This window comes from Triturus cristatus, chromosome 7 (genome assembly GCF_964204655.1).
Source record: "Triturus cristatus chromosome 7, aTriCri1.1, whole genome shotgun sequence".
NCBI lineage: Eukaryota > Metazoa > Chordata > Amphibia > Caudata > Salamandridae > Triturus > Triturus cristatus.
In genome coordinates, this window is record NC_140590.1 from 1,102,678,814 (window position 1) to 1,102,696,825 (window position 18,012).

The following is an 18,012-nucleotide window of genomic DNA, read 5'->3' on the forward strand; positions in this document are numbered from 1 at the left end:
CAGATTGACACTCACTGCATTCCATGCTATGATTAACATCTTTAACTAATTTAGCAAAAGTGACTGTTTTACTTTCTGGCAATGTTAAATAAATAAGCCTTTCAGAATCAACATTAGAGCCACATATATTATAACAGTTTTCACAACTATGTTCCCATTTATAAGAGAGACCAAATAAATTTTCAATGGGAAACCCTTCTTCTTCCAGTACCTGAAGAAAAAACATCAAGAATTCCTGTGCGTCTTGCTGTACATTTTGAGAAAACTGTGTTCGTCCTGAACATACATCTAAAAGTTTTCTAATTTCAGTAGCACTTTGTATTTGAGTTTTATCATTACTCAGCTTTTGAAAAAGGAGACTCAACTCAGAACAGAATCTTTTTCCCTGATTTACTATTATCTGCTCTTGCACACTTTCCAGATAAAATGCAACATTCAGCACTACATTTGCGTAGCAGTTGACACCAGAGCTATTTTCAAAATGACATCCTACAACCTGTTCTTCATTTTCCTTTTTCTTTTTGCTTGCAATTACATCACTCCTCTTTTTTTTCCTCCTCTCTACATCTTCATTACAGATATTCTCATTTCTCCTTTTACGAGAAACTACACGTTTCTCCAACACAGGATACTGACGTAAATGAGGAGCATAGCTTCTTCTTAATCTATTATACTCCTTTACACAATTTGCATCAGCACTAACTTTTGAGTCATCAAAGTCTATCATGAATAATCCTGATAATGTTTTCACTCGTGACAAAGCAACATATGCCAAACCTTCTTTGAACACAGTTGAACCAATGTTCACAAATGCACAATCTACAGTCAATCCTTGAGACTTGTGAATAGTTACAGCATATGCTAGAGAAAATGGAAACTGCTTCCTACGTACATATAAGTCTTTCACAAGCATGAAACGAACTGAACAACGACAAATGTCTTTTACTTCTTCTATCTGATCAAATTTTATTTTTAAACATTCAATTCCATCTTTTTTCTGATAATTAATAAAACCCACAACTCTTCCCATAGCTCCATTAACTAAACCTTTTTCAACATCCAAATTTCTCCTTAAAAATACTCTACAGTTCATGCAAACATATAGATTTTTTTCTAATCCAGCTGTTTTGGAAATGTTCTTCTCTAGTGAATCCAATTTATTTTTCAGTGTGCCTGTTAATGTGACAGTAATTCTTCCATCCTCAATTTTGTCCACTGCTTCCAATTTCCTGATATCTTCCATTTCCAATTTCAAAAGCTCCTCATTGAATATTGAGCATTCACGTAGAGTTGGCATTAAGCAAATGACACTTTTCTTTTCTGCAATGTTCTTGTATATGTTCTCTGCAACTATTTCTTCCTTTGGAAATAAATTATGTAGCAGTCGACTCTGTAATGCTTTCGTGCCAGCTTCAGTGAGTAGTCCAATTCTGATATCTTTCAGAATACTTCCATATTCTTCATCGTTTGCTTGCCTCATATTAGTAGTAAGTTCCTTGTACTCAAAGAAGGACCAAATATTTGTATTATCGATGCTTCCCAATGACTTCTTCGTGTCTTCATGTGTCACAGTATTAAACACTGGTTGTCCTTTAACTGGAGTAAGTTGCAAAAGATCTCCAAAAACTATGACGTGTTTTCCTCCAAATAACACGTCATAGTCTGTCTTCAGAATTTGCTGCATTCTTAAATGCACAAAGGCAAGCATTAAGTTTGATACCATGCTCACCTCATCAATAATGAGAACTTGCATCTTCTTCAATACTCTTGAAACTTCCAAGCATGCTTCTCCAGTTAGCTTGTTGTATTGTATTTTGTTCTCATGCTCCACTGGTAACATTAGCAAACGATGTAAAGTGATTCCTTTTATGTTATATGCTGCTAACCCAGTTGGAGCAGTAACCACACAAGACAAAGTAGAATCCGTTTTTTGCAGTAGGTAGCTTCTGATGACTTTTATAAGGAAACTTTTTCCAGTTCCAGCTTGTCCGCTTACATACATCCTGATTGGATGAAATGATGTGCATGAGCACTCTTTTTTTTCATGTAGAAATCCGTGATCAATTTTGTTTCTGATCTCTTCATAAATTTGTTGCTGCTCTTTGTTCAGTTGTCTTTCCAAATTTTGTAAGTCTATAAATTCTTCTTGAGCTTGATTCATAGCCGTTTCCACTTCATTCATGGCTATTGATGCTTCATTTTCAACGATTGGTTGTCCTAGGGGATCTTGAGTGAGTGTTCCTGAACTTTGGCTGTCCTGAGAACTGTCTCTAGCTATTTCTGCTGCAATTGTAGTTTCCTGTTCAATTTCTTCATTTAACATTTGCAGATAAGCTGAGAATGTACTGCATTGTATGCTGTCTTTGCAAGCATTAAAAGAATCTTCATAGCTTTGAAATTCTCCCAGTAGTTCATCCTCTGTACGCCATGGTTTAAACAGCTGTAAAAGAGCCAAGTAGTAAAATTCCTTTTTGTCAGTAGTGTCGCAACTCAGCTTCCTGTGATTTATCAAACTTCCTTTTGTTTGCTTCACCAAACATCCTTCCTCACCAATGACTTTATATTTTCCATTGTTGATGTCTTCTGTGGCTTTCCGTGAATAAATGTAGTTCTGCAGCACTTCATAGAGACACATGTTCTCCAGATGATGACTTCTCTTGGGATAATATATGTCCAACATGTTTGATTTCAAAATATCTGTACTTTCTGGGTCATTCTCGGCCAAATATTCCATTTCTCCAACAGATTTCAGTACCCGATTTCTCATTGCTGCAAGGCCTAAACTTGCCCAAATTATTCTTCTTGATTTCGAGTAGAGACTTGCAGAAGATAACGTATCTGAACATTCGTAGGATCCAATTTCTCGATGCGATAACATCTTCAAACTGAAACTGTACAGCTTCTTACTGACAGTTTTCTCGTGAGAAATCTCTTCCCACATTTCCTTCAATTCTGTTTTTTCTGATTTCGTAATGTAAGACGTTACATATCGAGCAACAGCAATGGAATTGTCAGCTACATACTGTATATCCATGTTAGCATTCCACATGGATAACATGACTGGGTTGTAGTCATTTATATTTTTTGATTCTTCTTTTCTTTTAAGGTTGTAGGTATTCTTAGGTGATTTTCTTGTGATAGTATGTCTCACAGATGACATAAAACTGTTTACTCTTCCATTTGAAAGAACAGGTCTAGGAAATCCAAATCGACATTTAGTGTAGTATTTATCTTTGCTCTTGTATTTCCGTCGACAGTATTTTCCACACCGATGACATTGGAAACGTAACACTTGCTCCTTTAACTTTTTCTCTTCTGTGTTTTTTGGTATAGCACATGTTGCATATTCTTCAATGTAAGATAACACTGCTTCATCAGCATCTGTTCCAAACTTTGGGGCTTCTTTGATCCACAACAGCATATGAATATGAGGAGCACCTCTTCCCTGGTACTCTTTTCTTCAAAAGAAATCCACTACTTCTCCTAGAGGTGGATTTTTTTTATTGCAGATGAACGACATCATAGCCTCAAATCTATGATTGAAATATCTGCAAACATTAACCGGATCCAATGAGCACAGTTCTCCTCCTGTCTTGTATTCGATGTTTTTAATGTTTGAATTTGCCTCTCGTAGAAAATCCAGTAAATCATCCCAAGCGTACTCAGCACAGCTTAGGGTAAAGAACCATGTTGGTGTTCCTAAATTCCGTAACATGCATTTTAATTCACCATGGCGTCTGTACCAATATTCATTTGTCCCACGCTGACAAGCCATCAGATTGATCAGTTGTGTTTCCAAATGATCATCTCGGTGCTGCACTTTCTCCATAAAATCCTTAGCAGACACACTTTGTAAATGTACTCCACTTTTTAAAATGTGATTTACTGCATAAGACAGTGCAGACAAGTCGCTTTCAAATAAAAGATGGAACAAATAAGGAATACTTTGTCGAAATCTGGGATCTTCAGCATATAGTCTTGTAGTCCGATACTCAGAAGCTGGAATCTGTTCCGGACGTTCATCGTATCGTCCTCCTTTTCCTTTAGGAAACAGCTGGGGAAAACATCGAGCTTCCAAGCTCTCCTCCCATACACTCACGGGAGTTCCTTTTGCTTTCTTCATCTGAAACAGATCAATATTGTCTCCCATAACTTCTTTTGAATGAAGAGGATGTATGCTAAAATGTTCATAAATTTCTTCTTCCTTTGACTTGTCCACTTTTTCAATTTGTCCAGTTGGTGTTTCTGTGTCTTCTTGTAAATCTTCTTCTTCTTCTTCTTCTTCTATATAAATTGATTCATACCATTTGTTATTCCTTTTCAAATACAAATTTGCTCTTTGTACTTTCCGTACATCTACCAGCTCCTGCCAAATCTTCTTATTCTTTGTAGGTACACCATTAACCAGAATAATTAATGGTTCAGTTTCCAAAGTATCCGCATCAATAGTTTCCATATTTTTTTTCAAATTCAAGGGCAAATACACCACTCTACCTTTTAAACCTCTCAGTAAATCTGAAGGAGGTAATTTACCAGTTTTGGGCTCCATACGTACTATGGTCTGGAACAGATGAACACATTGAATGAGTATAGACTCATATGTATTTAATTCAGAAAGTTCAGCAGGAATAGCATCCAATTCTAAATTATTATGTACAGCTCTGGTCGGCATTCTATTTTCCTCTAACTTGTTGTAACAGTATTTACAAATACGCTGATCTTCACCCAATTGAAAACAATTTTCAAGAAATATATATGTGGCAAAATCCTTCCACTTATAATTATCTTCATTTTCACTCTTTCTGTAGAGATCAACATTCCTAGTTTGTTTTCTATAATAAGTTCTGCGGCAACAAATACAAGTAATATTTGGTCTTTCATTAGAGATTATTGCAAAATTTGTTATGTGATCATTAAATGTCTTACTTACAGAGGGTTCTACATTCTCTTCCACTTCTTCCTCATTTACTGTGTCCTTTTCTGCACTGTTTTGTTCAGGACCAAAGTAACAAAACTGAATTTCATCAACAACCTTCTCTACATCTGATACCGATCCACGGAACAGAGCCCTATTCAATTCATCTAACTTTATTGCTGGACTTTTAGCAAAATACAACCGTCTCACAAACTTTCTCATTTCAGTATGATGAACAGCCAGCATCCTAAAATGATGGAAACCACTATTACACACTTTTCTAGATAGACAAGCCAGAGAATGACCCTGCAAACCAGTATTCTCTCTCACTCTGCATGGATCTAGACTTTGAAGCACCTTAATCTTCTGTTTTACACTTTTTTTACTATATTCTCTTAGAAACTCACGAAATTTATCAATAGATTCCTGACGCACAGTGCAAATACTACTACAATTCCAAGTGTACACTGGGGCTTTAGGACGTCTCCCCATAGCCTCATCCGCCATCACTTGTACCTCATCTCTTGGAACCATTATCTCCTTCTCCATTATGCAACCATTTTTCACTTCGTAAGCACGACCTCTGGTGTCAACTGCATGCAGCAAACTATTACTTTGAAAATAGCTCTCTTCATTAAAAAAAGGTTCACTACTTGAACTATGCATCCATTTTCCTAAAAACACTTTACAAAAGTTTGTTCTGTTCACTACTCTTTTCCTTTTGCTTTGTGATTTCAGTACATTAAACATTTTATCTAATGTACGCATCCTATTCAAAATTAAAATGAATAGTTTCCTTTTTAATTCTAATGCCTTTGCTGCAATGGCTTCAATTTCTTTTTTTCTCTTATAAAACTTAGCCTTTTGCTTATATTTCTTCACATCCTTTATCAAATTGGACATAATTCTTCTCTGAAACATTTTTCTACGTATCTCTTTAAACGCTGTTTTTCTGTTTAAGTTAATCTTTTTAGTTGCAGAAGGTATATTTGCATTAACTAAATTCTCAATTTTTTCCTGTCCTTTTTTATTGAAAACATTCTTTCCAGTACAGACATTTTGTACATTTTTCCTTTTTTTGAATATGTTCTTTAAAAAATTTTTTGTCTGCTTACCAGAAGATTTTTTCTTTTTCCCAACATGAGCATCTCCCACTAACTTAGGTCCTCCAGTTGTCTTCAAATATAGGTTTTTTTTGTGGTCTTTCTTTACTCTGGATTTTGTAGGCATCTTAAATTTTGTTCACTGCTCTTCAGCAATACCTGAAAAAAACTAAAAAAAAATTCCTTTATTTTATTTAAATATATTACTACATTTTTTATGTTCTTTAGAAATCTTAAAATACTATAAACCCCTTTCGTATACTTGGAAATCACAATAACACCTTCACCAATTAAATATCTAAAAACAATTCCTGTGTGCACACAGAGTCATGCTTTCACATTAGTCACAAAATGAAATTTCTTTGCCATTTTGAAAGCACACTTACTACTCTTTTTTTTGGCAAGTGATAATCACTTTTACAGACTGACACATTATGAATCCACTTTTCAGATTCTTAAAAAAGCACATGTCCAAACTGCTTTTTCAGACCACCACCATGTGTAACCTGGGTGACTGCCTACACTCCAGCAAGGGCAAGCAGCCTTAGTGATGCTGTATGTATTTGCATTACTGACTGAAACCTCATACCCCACTCGCTTGTGAATACTATGCATGATTCCACAGGGTAAGCAGCTGGGTGTGTGCTAAGAGTCTGCTTCTGCACCAAAAAATGGCTCCCCCTTTCCATCTAATGCAACTGTGAAATCACCAGAGCAATACGCAATAAATCTCTGCCTGTAATTCCTATTTGCACACAGAGTCATGTTTTCACATTAGTCACAAAACGAAATTTCTTTGCCATTTTGAAAGCACACTTACTACTCTTTTTTTTGGCAAGTGATAATCACTTTTACAGACTGACACATTATGAATCCACTTTTCAGATTCTTAAAAAAGCACATGTCCAAACTGCTTTTTCAGACCACCACCATGTGTAACCTGGGTGACTGCCTACACTCCAGCAAGGGCAAGCAGCCTTAGTGATGCTGTATGTATTTGCATTACTGACTGAAACCTCAAACCCCACTCGCTTGTGAATACTCTGCATGATTCCACAGGGTAAGCAGCTGGGTGTGTGCTAAGAGTCTGCTTCTGCACCAAAAAATGGCTCCCGCTTTGCATCTAATGCAACTGTGAAATCACCAGAGTAATACGCAATAAATCTCTGCCTGTAATTCCTATTTGCACACAGAGTCATGTTTTCACATTAGTCACAAAACGAAATTTCTTTGCCAATTTGAAAGCACACTTACTACTCTTTTTTTTGGCAAGTGATAAACACTTTTACAGACTGACACATTATGAATCCACTTTTCAGATTCTTAAAAAAGCACATGTCCAAACTGCTTTTTCAGACCACCACCATGTGTAACCTGGGTGACTGCCTACACTCCAGCAAGGGCAACCAGCCTTAGTGATGCTGTATGTATTTGCATTACTGACTGAAACCTCAAACCCCACTCGCTTGTGAATACTGTGCATGATTCCACAGGGTAAGCAGCTGGGTGTGTGCTAAGAGTCTGCTTCTGCACTAAAAAATGGCTCCCCCTTTCCATCTAATGCAACTGTGAAATCACCAGAGCAATACGCAATAAATCTCTGCCTGTAATTCCTATTTGCACACAGAGTCATGTTTTCACATTTGTCACAAAACGAAATTTCTTTGCCAATTTGAAAGCACACTTACTACTCTTTTTTTGGCAAGTGATAAACACTTTTACAGACTGACACATTATGAATCCACTTTTCAGATTCTTAAAAAAGCACATGTCCAAACTGCTTTTTCAGACCACCACCATGTGTAACCTGGGTGACTGCCTACACTCCAGCAAGGGCAACCAGCCTTAGTGATGCTGAATGTATTTGCATTACTGAGTCCAACCTCAAACCCTTAAAGTATTCTTTATTTTTACCAGTACACCTTAATTTATGGTGAAAACATAGCCCATATTATTTTACATGGTCCTCACATTTAAATTTCTCCCAAAACAGAAAATAATAAACACAACTTCAACAAAAGGAATTCCATTTCTATTATTCATTTCTTAATTTACCATATACATCCCCTCTCAAACTCTAAACTCACCTTTAAAATTAGTTAGCTGTGAAAGAAATGTGGCACTCAAACAGCAGATTATCAGAGCCAGGATCTCTGTTCTTTACACCTCTCTCCTCTCAGCAGAACCAGATAATGGCAAACTTTCCCTCTCTTTTTCCACACATATACATGTTAATTTCAAATCTCAGTGCTTCCCCCTTTTTTTCAAATGTAATCACACATTTCTATTGGTTGAAAACCAACCCTTTTCCAAAAGTACCCTTCCCCCAACTTGACTTCTGCCTAGTACCCTTCCCCCAACTTGACTTCTGCCTGCTACCATAGCAACAGCTCATGGAACACTGCTGTGTGGAGTTAGGTCAGAAGTTCACCAAACAATGTTTCAATTCCACAGAGCAAGAGTGCTTGACTTTTCAAACCTAACAGCAAATCCATAGTACTGTTCTTTGGTAACACATTTTTCTGTACCAATACAAAACATGCTTCTATTAATTTACACATACAGCCTAGTTTTTATTCTAGAATGGTATGAAACAGCCAATCAGTTCTTTTGTTTATGAAAAAAATATGTATGCCTCCATTTCCAAACTGTCTTTCATTTCTTTTTACCATTCTACTGAATTACACCTCCTGAGTGCATCCAGTTCTCCTTTGAAGATGTTCACAGTGTGGATTGTAGGGCACAGCTATGTCTTCTGGAGTGAAAAGTATGCAGAGAAAACAGATATGGTGAGAGACCTTGCTTTGCCAAATGTAGACATTAAATGGATTGGTCAGAGAGGGTTAAAGTGGCACCAATTGATGCCATTGGTGAAATCCTTCATGCAAATCCAACACCCTGACCTCATAATAGTGCACTGTGGTGGCAATGACCTAGGCACTTTGACTGGGGTAGGTCTGGAAATGCTTATGAAGGACACCTTTGCACAATTGTTTTCACTTTTCCCTAAAACTGCCTTTGTGTTCTCTAACATATGCCAAAGGCAAAAATGGAACTGGTCCAATCATTTCTGTCCGCAGATTGACAAAGCAAGAAAGCACGTCAACAAATCTGTTTCTGCTTTCCTCCGTGACTATGGTATGGGTTCCATTTACCACAACAACTTGCGTTATGACATGCAAGACATTTATAGAGGAGATGGTGTGCACTTCAATGATGAAGGGAACAGAGTCTTCCTCTTGAACCTTAGACTCTGCATCGGTACTTACTAGTAGGTACCACTAAAAAATCACTTCATAAACACAACGGCTCTTTTTAGAGCCCCCTAATATCTAAACTCTTAAATCTGCATTTCATTTCTTTTATTTATTTATTTTTTTACCGTACGCGTACGTTGATGCTTACCGTACGCGTACCCCGCGATTTTTTTTAAAATCAATAAATGTTTTCTTTGTACTTTTCTGTCCTTCTTTGACCCCCTTACAAATGTTAGGGGGTCTGTAACTCCCCTCCTTGCCCCCTTTTCAAGATATCACTCTTTTTTTTCTGAGTGAAACACACGAAATGGCGGCCGCCGCTTCCTGGTTTTGAATTCGAATGTTTACTAGGATCTAAGAGCCAATCAGAATCGCGCTTGCGCACGCCACCGTACGCGTACGGTAAGCGTACCGTAAGCGCACCGTAAGCTGGCTCAGATATATATATTGATTTAAAGGCTATTTTCTCATATTCTACTGAACAGATTTACACCAAACCTACAAAAGGCACTTCCTTGACCTGGGGACTACCTCTCTGCCAAATTTCATTAAATTCTGTTCAGCCGTTCGGGCTGTAGCCCTGTCTAAAGGTCCTATGGAAAAATGCATGGGAAAAACGTGTTTTGGGACCCCCCTTTTATCTCAGCCCCCGCTTGATTAATCCCCCCGAGACTTTCAGGGTAGGAGCGGAGCATAGCGCCCCACCTATTTTGAAAAATTTGCGAGAATTCGTCGACCGGCGCCAAAGTTATTCAAAATAGAATGTTGCGGATTTCCTATGGAAACGTGGTCCTAACTATAACTACCTACTGGCGACTGCCAGTAGGTAATATATATATATATATATATATATATATAAATTCACTGAAAAAACCATAGGTTTCACACATGTTATAGTTAGCGGAAATTTTACTGATAAAAAACCAGTGAAATTCCCCCGTTATAGTTAGTGCAGGCAACTATAACTCACGCGACCGCAATCCTCTGCTGATGCTAATACTGTATTTAGACACTTATATGCCCATGTCTTCTTCCATACATTTTTAGCTATACATATATTACAAATATTTTTTTTTCATAAAGACACATATGTCATCAGCAGAAGATTGCGGTCGCGTGAGTTATAGTTGCCTGCACTAACTATAACGGGGGAATTTCACTGGTTTTTTATCAGTAAAATTTCCGCTAACTATAACATGTGTGAAACCTATGGTTTTTTCAGTGAATTTGCAAGGTTTTTTAAGTGCTAATTCCTAACTATAACGTGTGTGAAACCTATGGTTTTTTCAGTGAATATGTACGGTTTTTTAAATGCTAAGTTACTTTACGCCATTCGAGGCGTGCGCGCCCACTTAACGCAGTTCGTTCCGTGCACGGTTTTTATCAACTTTAATAAGCCCTGTACATTTGGTGGCCTTCGGCCACCAAAAGCACAGGGGGTGGGGTCAATGTGGATAGTGTTTTTTTTATTTCAATTTTATAATTTCATGTTGCCAAAATTTAGTTTTTTTTTACCTATTAATAAGCCCTGTACATTTGGTGGCCTTCGGCCACCAAAAGCACAGGGGGTGGGGTAAGTGTGGATAGTATTTTTTTTATTTTTATTTTTTTACCGTACGCTTACGGTAAGCGTACGGTAAGCGTACCCCGCGAAATTGCCGAAAAAAAAATAAAACCGTTTTTGCTCTTGGGGGATGTTTGTGGACTCCCTCAACATGACTATGTGGGAGGGAGTTGTCAAAACAGCCCCGTAACATGTTTTTGGCCATCATGTTTGATAAACAACACTCAGTGCGAGAGACAAAATGGCGGCCGCCGCTTCCTGGTTTCGGCCGATTCGAATGTTTACTAAGATCTAAGAGCCAATCAGAATCGCGCTCGCGCACGCCACCGTACGCTTACCGTAAGCGTACGGTAAGCGTACCGTAAGCGGGCTCAGATATATATATTGATTTAAAGGCTATTTTCTCAGAATCTACTGAACAGATTTACACCAAACCTACAAAAGGCACTTCCTTGACCTAGGGACTACCTCTCTGCCAAATTTTGAGTAATTCTGTTCAGCCGTTCGGGCTGTAGCTCGTTCTAAAGGTCCTATGGACAAATGCATGGGAAAAACGCGTTTTGGGACCCCCCTTTTATCTCAGCCCCCGCTTGACGGATCCCCCCGAGACTTTCAGGGTAGGAGCGGAGCGTAGCGCCCCACCTATTTTGAGAAATTCGCGAGGATTCGTCGACCGGCGCCAAAGTTATTCAAAATAGAATGTTGAGGTTTTCCTATGGAAACGTGGTCCTAACTATAACTACCTACTGGCGACCGCCAGTAGGTAATATATATATATATATATATATATATATATATATATATATATATATATATATATATAGATATATATATATATATATATATATATAGATAGATATATATGTCCCAAAGTTGTTCTGCTAGCAGGATGCACTCCCAGCATTTCAATTTCAAAAGAAATATTTATTTCATGTTTTAATTTAAATTAGACTGTTTGTTTAAATAGATTTTATGTTGTTGCTTTTCCTTCGTAGAAATAAACGAGTGTGAACCCAAGGAGGTGCATTGTATTCTTTATTGCCACCAAGTCAGTCCGCCATGGCGTGTTTCGGCCACCCCACAGCCTTGATCACATGAAATGGCTCAAACTGTGAGGATCCTATTTAAAGTGCAAGTGCTAAATTTGCCTGAATCGAAATAGACAACATACTATGTTCAATGTAAACTTATTACTCAAATATTATACATTGTAAAAACATATGGATTATTTTATATATATTTACAATACAATACATAATTTGACATTTTCTGCATACAGATCCCCGTATTGCTCAAATATGTAAAGTTATGACGTTTGGCGAAAATATGTCATGAATGATGTAATATGTGACGTCATCAGCAGTGCATTGCGGGGGAGCGAGTTATAGTTAGCTGAACTAACTATAACGGCTGAATTTCTCTGGTTTTGTACGTGTGATATGTCCAATTAACTTTAACGTCCCTGAAACCTGTGGTTTTTTTCAGTGCGTTTCTAAGGTTTTTTAAATGCTAATTTCTAACTATAATGTCACTAAAACCTATGTTTTTTTAGAGAATTTCAAAGGTTTTTTAAATTATAGTTTCTAATTATGCCTACAGAGGTAGGATATGTGCAGAAAGAGGAAGAAAGGTGCAGAAAGAACCAAGAGAAATTGGAGCACTTTATATGAGCAAACGTTGCAAATACATAAGGTCTCAATAATCTTTTAGGCACCGGGAGGTTGAGCGGCGTGCCCAGAATCACAGGATGTGGAGCCGACGCCAAGACTGGAACCTTGTTCTGCAGATTTTTAGATTTTCCATTGTTTTGTGTATGTGTGTGTGTGCGTGTCACACACATTCATAATTGTGTGTTGAAAGCCTATTTCAGTTTCTGTGAGCAACTTTTAAAAGAGCATGCTCCTCATAACTTAGGCATTTTTTGGTCATAGTAAAGCAAATTTCTAATGCATTCTGCAAATAATTCATCTGTGCCAGACGTTTGGCGAAAATTGACCAAGATTTAAAATAGGTTGTTTAACTGATTTTTAGCATATTTAAAACAAATATATAAAAAATGAGAAATTTGTAACATGCCTAGAAAAAACTGGAACCAGGCAGAACTTTAAAAATCATACAAAATAATCACCTGATTGAAGAAAAAAGAAAGAGTGACGACCATAACCACAGTGAACAATAACACCTCCACCGAAAAGATAACGGATACAATACTCACAAACGTATTCCCTCTGTGTATCCAGATGTTATGTCGACATAATGGCATGTGCGACAGTATCGAATGCACAGAGATGCACCCATGTTCACTCGCATAAATGCGCATTCAGACACATGAATGTTAATTCTACTAAATCTGCATTACAGGGTGTTAAATGTGATCACTCGTGCTGAGAGTACCTTCATACTGCTCACTAGAACAATGTGCATATTCAGCCACTGTTGCTCACAAATAAAATAAAATCATTAGAAGTAGAACTTCACAACTAGAATTAAGGAAACATTGGGCTCAGGCTACAATAGTGCAAAAAACTGACTTCTTAAAAGTACCATAATAGTTGACTCACGGTACTTTAAAACAAATCACATCACAGATCGATACTAAAATGCTAACAAGTTAGTGTAAAAGTGCAGGAACTCATGGTATGACACTGAATTGTTCTGTGTAGATGTAAGTTACTGATTCAATGAATTGTTCGAGGTGCACAAACATTTTTGTAAAGCCTTCAAACGTTTTTTTCTTTTTTTTGCGGAAATGCTTTTATTGATGTGCTTCAGTCTTTAATGAGACAGTGCATTTTTTCATTGGGTTTATTTTCAAATACAATTACAGTTTATGTTTTGTAAGAGAAACTTGTGTTGAAAACTCCCTCTGCCTACACGTGTGCACTCAAATAAACACACATATAAATTCTACTTCTAATATACAGGTTGCCTCTCTTAATACACTACAAGTTTCAAAGTGCGCAGTGTACGTCCCTTCGTCTGCTCATAGACAGACACACAGCTCACAACTGGTGATGACTTCTGAAGCTGGAAGGCGCCTTCATTGGTGTAAATGCTTTCTGTACAATATACCAAGCTCCCCTGTCCCTACACCTTTCCTAGATCCGAGTAAAGGGATTGAAGGCCCCTGACTACAGACCTCCATGAGGTTCCATGTGGTCATGAGCAGTTGTTTTGGTTGTTGTTGCCAACCTACGACTTTCCATAGAGTCTTGGTTCAATTATTTTTGCAAAGAGCTCCCTTGCGACCGACTGCCGCCTCGTAGCACTTGTTAAAATATCCCCACGGTTAAGTGAGTGGTAAATTGCAAGGCTATTGTGTGTATGTGGGAGGTGAATGTACCCCAAAAATGAAAAATGTTTGCTCTTAAGGAGAGAGGGTGCTTACCCTGTAAACATATCACATGCATATATATAAAAGGCCCCTTTCTTCACCACTGCTTTACACAAGCATCTGCACGCTGAATCCTGTACCCCTCCCTTTAGGGAGGCAACGCCTTTCACTGCCCACTGACAACTTATTGGGTGAGGAATGATGACATTCTGAGAGGATCCCTGACCAGAGGGTAGCCCGTAAACACATCCCTTGCATGTATTTACAAGGTTCTTTCATTCAGTCCTGCCTAACACAACAACTGAGGGCAGCAAGCCCCCAACCTCACTCTGAAGGATGGCCTGACCACTCGGCTCTATTTTGTAAGGGGGTCTGCCCTTTAGGAGATAACCTCCTTCTTCAAATGGTACCCTCTAAACATGTACCATGCATGCATCTAATTTACACAGTTTGTTTCTTCTACGCTGCCTTACACAACTGAGTGCAACCAATTATAATTTAATTTAATTTAATCTCAGCGCTTCTTCACATGTGCCCTACAAGAGGAAAGTGGCATAGTCTGGGCTTTGGAAACATCTGCCTCTTGTCCCCATGTCTCCCCTGACCAGGCGGGCAACTAGAGCCAAATTTTGGGGGGCTGACAAATATTTTGGGGGGGGCTAGTTCTTCCAGCCATAGGCAGAGTGGCTCTAAGAAGGGGTGAAACACAACAAAAGCCTCATTAATAAGTAAATGGTCATTTAAGGACCTGTGAAGTACTCGGGTGCGGCCTCAATTAGAAGGTCGCCAGCCAGCGAATCTGTCTCAGCAGGGCTGATACACACAACAGGGGGGGGCGGGGGCTGAAGCCCGGTGAGCCCAAAGGGTGTTGCACGCCTGCCCCTGACTCATTTAACGTATAACTCAGTGCATGCGCAGCCCGGGCTTGATGGAGAACATGCCTTTGAAGCGAAAGTGTGTGGGCAGGAGCTGCTTTTCCGATGGGTGCTGGGGTGCAGGGGACACGGGTCCATTTATGAAGGGTTGTATTCAGCAGACTCCTTGCAGGGAGGCCTGGCTGGATAGGCATGTTGCGCAATGGCCCATCTTGCGGAGAGTGTGGGTGCATGAGCCCTCCTCCTTGCTGAGGGTCAGTGGTCAGGGGCCTTCCTCCTTCTGGGGGACAGTAAGGGGACAGGAGGGATGGGGGCTGGATTGGGGCAGAATCAATCCTTGTGGAAGGTGATTTGGGACGTCGTTGTGCTGGAGGCAAGAGCCCTCCTTGTTGTGGCAGGTGGTGGTGGGGGGCGAGGGGGCAGAGTGCTGAAGGCCTCATTGTTGAATGGTCGGATGGGAAAAGACTCCTCTTGCAGAAGGACCTGTGCGCAGGAGATTGGGTGCGAGATAACCTGGTGAAGGGGACTGAGGGCAGAGAAGTTCTGAGCACTCTAGGACCATGTTGTCTCAGATGGCCAATGGCCTTGCACTTGCCACGCTGCACACACATTCCACCCACTTCCCTCTCTCTGGCTGGAGGTTATTGTTTATAACCTCACCAAGATGACCTAACCTGCTTCAGGGAATGCCTGACTCTGCCATGCCTGGCCGGATATGGAGGAGAGTGCCGTGTGCAGGCCCGTAAGAGGGACATGAAGGGCTCCGAGCGGAGTGCACCTCTTCCAATGACCAGGCCCAGAGCTTCCTTGCCTCCCTAATGTCTTCAGGCTCACCGCTGGCAGAGCAACATCTGGCTTCACCTTCTTGGGACCGGAGAGATCATCCACTGGTGCGCCCTCAGACTCTGGCAAGGATGGCTCCACGGGGGCAGCGCGCCCTCTCTTGGCTATGGCTACCACTTTGGGAATGGCTACTACAGCTGCTGCATGTCCACAGGGTGGGTGTCCAGCAAATCGCCCTGAAGCCATCCCCTTATGGCGCCTTCCCAGTGGAGAAGTACATGGATGTGCTCGCCTTGGTCAGCGGGGGTAGCACACAGGGCAGCGAGGGGCCCTCGTGGTCCAAGGAAGTCTCCTACTTTCAGGGGTACCCCGGGCCCTATTAGCACATGCCAGGGTACATCGACATGGTGTCTGGCTTTGAACCGGGCAAACCCAGGCATAAAGCATACATCTCCATGGACAGCTACCATCATGGACTCTGGCGAATGGCTGGAGCGGCGGGGTGTACTGTGCCAAGGAGCAGCCTCAGGCTGCACACTTCTGGAAGTCATCCTTCACAGTTGAGGGCTTTTATCCTTCTCATTGGTGAGGCTGGGACAGCTGTATCTGTCTAAAAGACAACCTGGGGCACTTTTGCCAAACCCCACTGCCTTTTCTTGGTCAGATCTGAAATGGTAGATTTTGCAAATACTTTGCGGATTTCAGTATTTACAACCATATACACTTAAATTTATCACTTAATTCGACTGTTAAAAATGTGCCCTAGAGTCAGGAATGTTTTGTGAATTTTATTGAAAAATCACCAGTGCATTTCCAGGATGTTTGCTAAAACAGTGCCAGCAATGCTCATTACAGAACACTCATGTTAAGAAACTGAACGACCAAGGCAGATGCGTGGCTTCACAGAGAGACAGAATACACGGTGCATGTGCATGATGTGGGGTGTGTGTGTGTGTATACATGGTATGTGTGTGTGGTGTGTGCGTGCATGGTGCGTGTGTGCGTGGTCTGTGCATGGTGTGTGTGTGTACATGGCATATGTGTGTATGTGCGTTTGTGCATCATATGTGTGTGGGGGTTTGTGTTTATATTATGTCTGTGCTGTCGTCTAAGAAAGCGATGTCAGTCTGACATGTTCTAGAAATGTACGTGAACGTGATTTTCTTGGAAAAGCCACAGTTCTTTGGCATCTGTTGAATGGTAATGAATAAATATATTATGTACATTTTCTTGCGTAACCACAGTTATTCTTTGGACACCGGATATTAGTAAAAGAATAAAGTGTGCATTTTATTAGAATAAGCAGAGTTTATTGTTCTTAGTAAAGACTGAAACAGCAGGCCCCCGCTAAATAATTTGGGATTGCCCCCGGGACCTGCCCACCCTGGGGCTTTTCAATATTGAAGAGTGGGAGCCTGTGCTTCCTTTTTTAAAATAATTTCGGTGGTATTCGCGACCCCAGCACAAATTCCGCCCAAAGTTTTGTATTTTATCTTTGTTTAACTGTTTTCTTGTGACTTCTACCGAGTCAAAAGATGGCTGCCAACACTTCCAGGTTTGGAGTGTTGGCAGCCAATCAAAGTGAAGCTTGTGGTCGGGAGGGTTCGCGAATCCACCGCTGCCCTGGATATCAAAACTTTTATTTTTGAATTTCTCAGCAACTACTCAACAGATTTACACCATTTACAAAAAAGGTCACTTTCTGAACCAAGCACTACCTTTTTGCCAAATGTGGTGTAATTCCATTCTGCAGTTCGGGCAGTAGCCTTGGCTAAAGGTTCCTATGGGAAATTGATTTTACGACCTCTATTTTTTGAATTTCTCAGGAACAACTGAACGTATTTACACCATTTAACAAAAAGGACTATTTCTGAACCAAGGGCTACATTTTTGCCAAATTTGGTGTAATTCCGTTCAGCAGTTCGGGCTGTAGCTGTGTCTAAAGTTTCCGATGGAAAATAACATGAAAAAAAACCAGAGGTGGGCGGAATTTGCGAAATCGACTTCCGCAAATTATCGGGAAAATGTTTAAAATTATCGCAAACAAGCGGAAATATCGCGAAGATGCGGAAGTTTTTTTCCAGCATGTTCGTGAGATTTTCTGCATGGTTGCGGGTCGCCAACTTACCCAAGTGGTTTCTCACGGGCGCGGCCATCTTGTTTTGAGTTGTCTCGTGGTGC

At 40.0% G+C, this 18,012-nt stretch overlaps 1 pseudogene; it reads left to right on the forward strand.

The window, feature by feature from the left end:
- Positions 1-16,420, forward strand: part of LOC146811158 (homeobox protein Hox-D13 pseudogene) — a 30,404-nt pseudogene extending 13,984 nt beyond the window's left edge.
- The last annotated feature ends 1,592 nt before the right edge of the window (positions 16,421-18,012 follow it).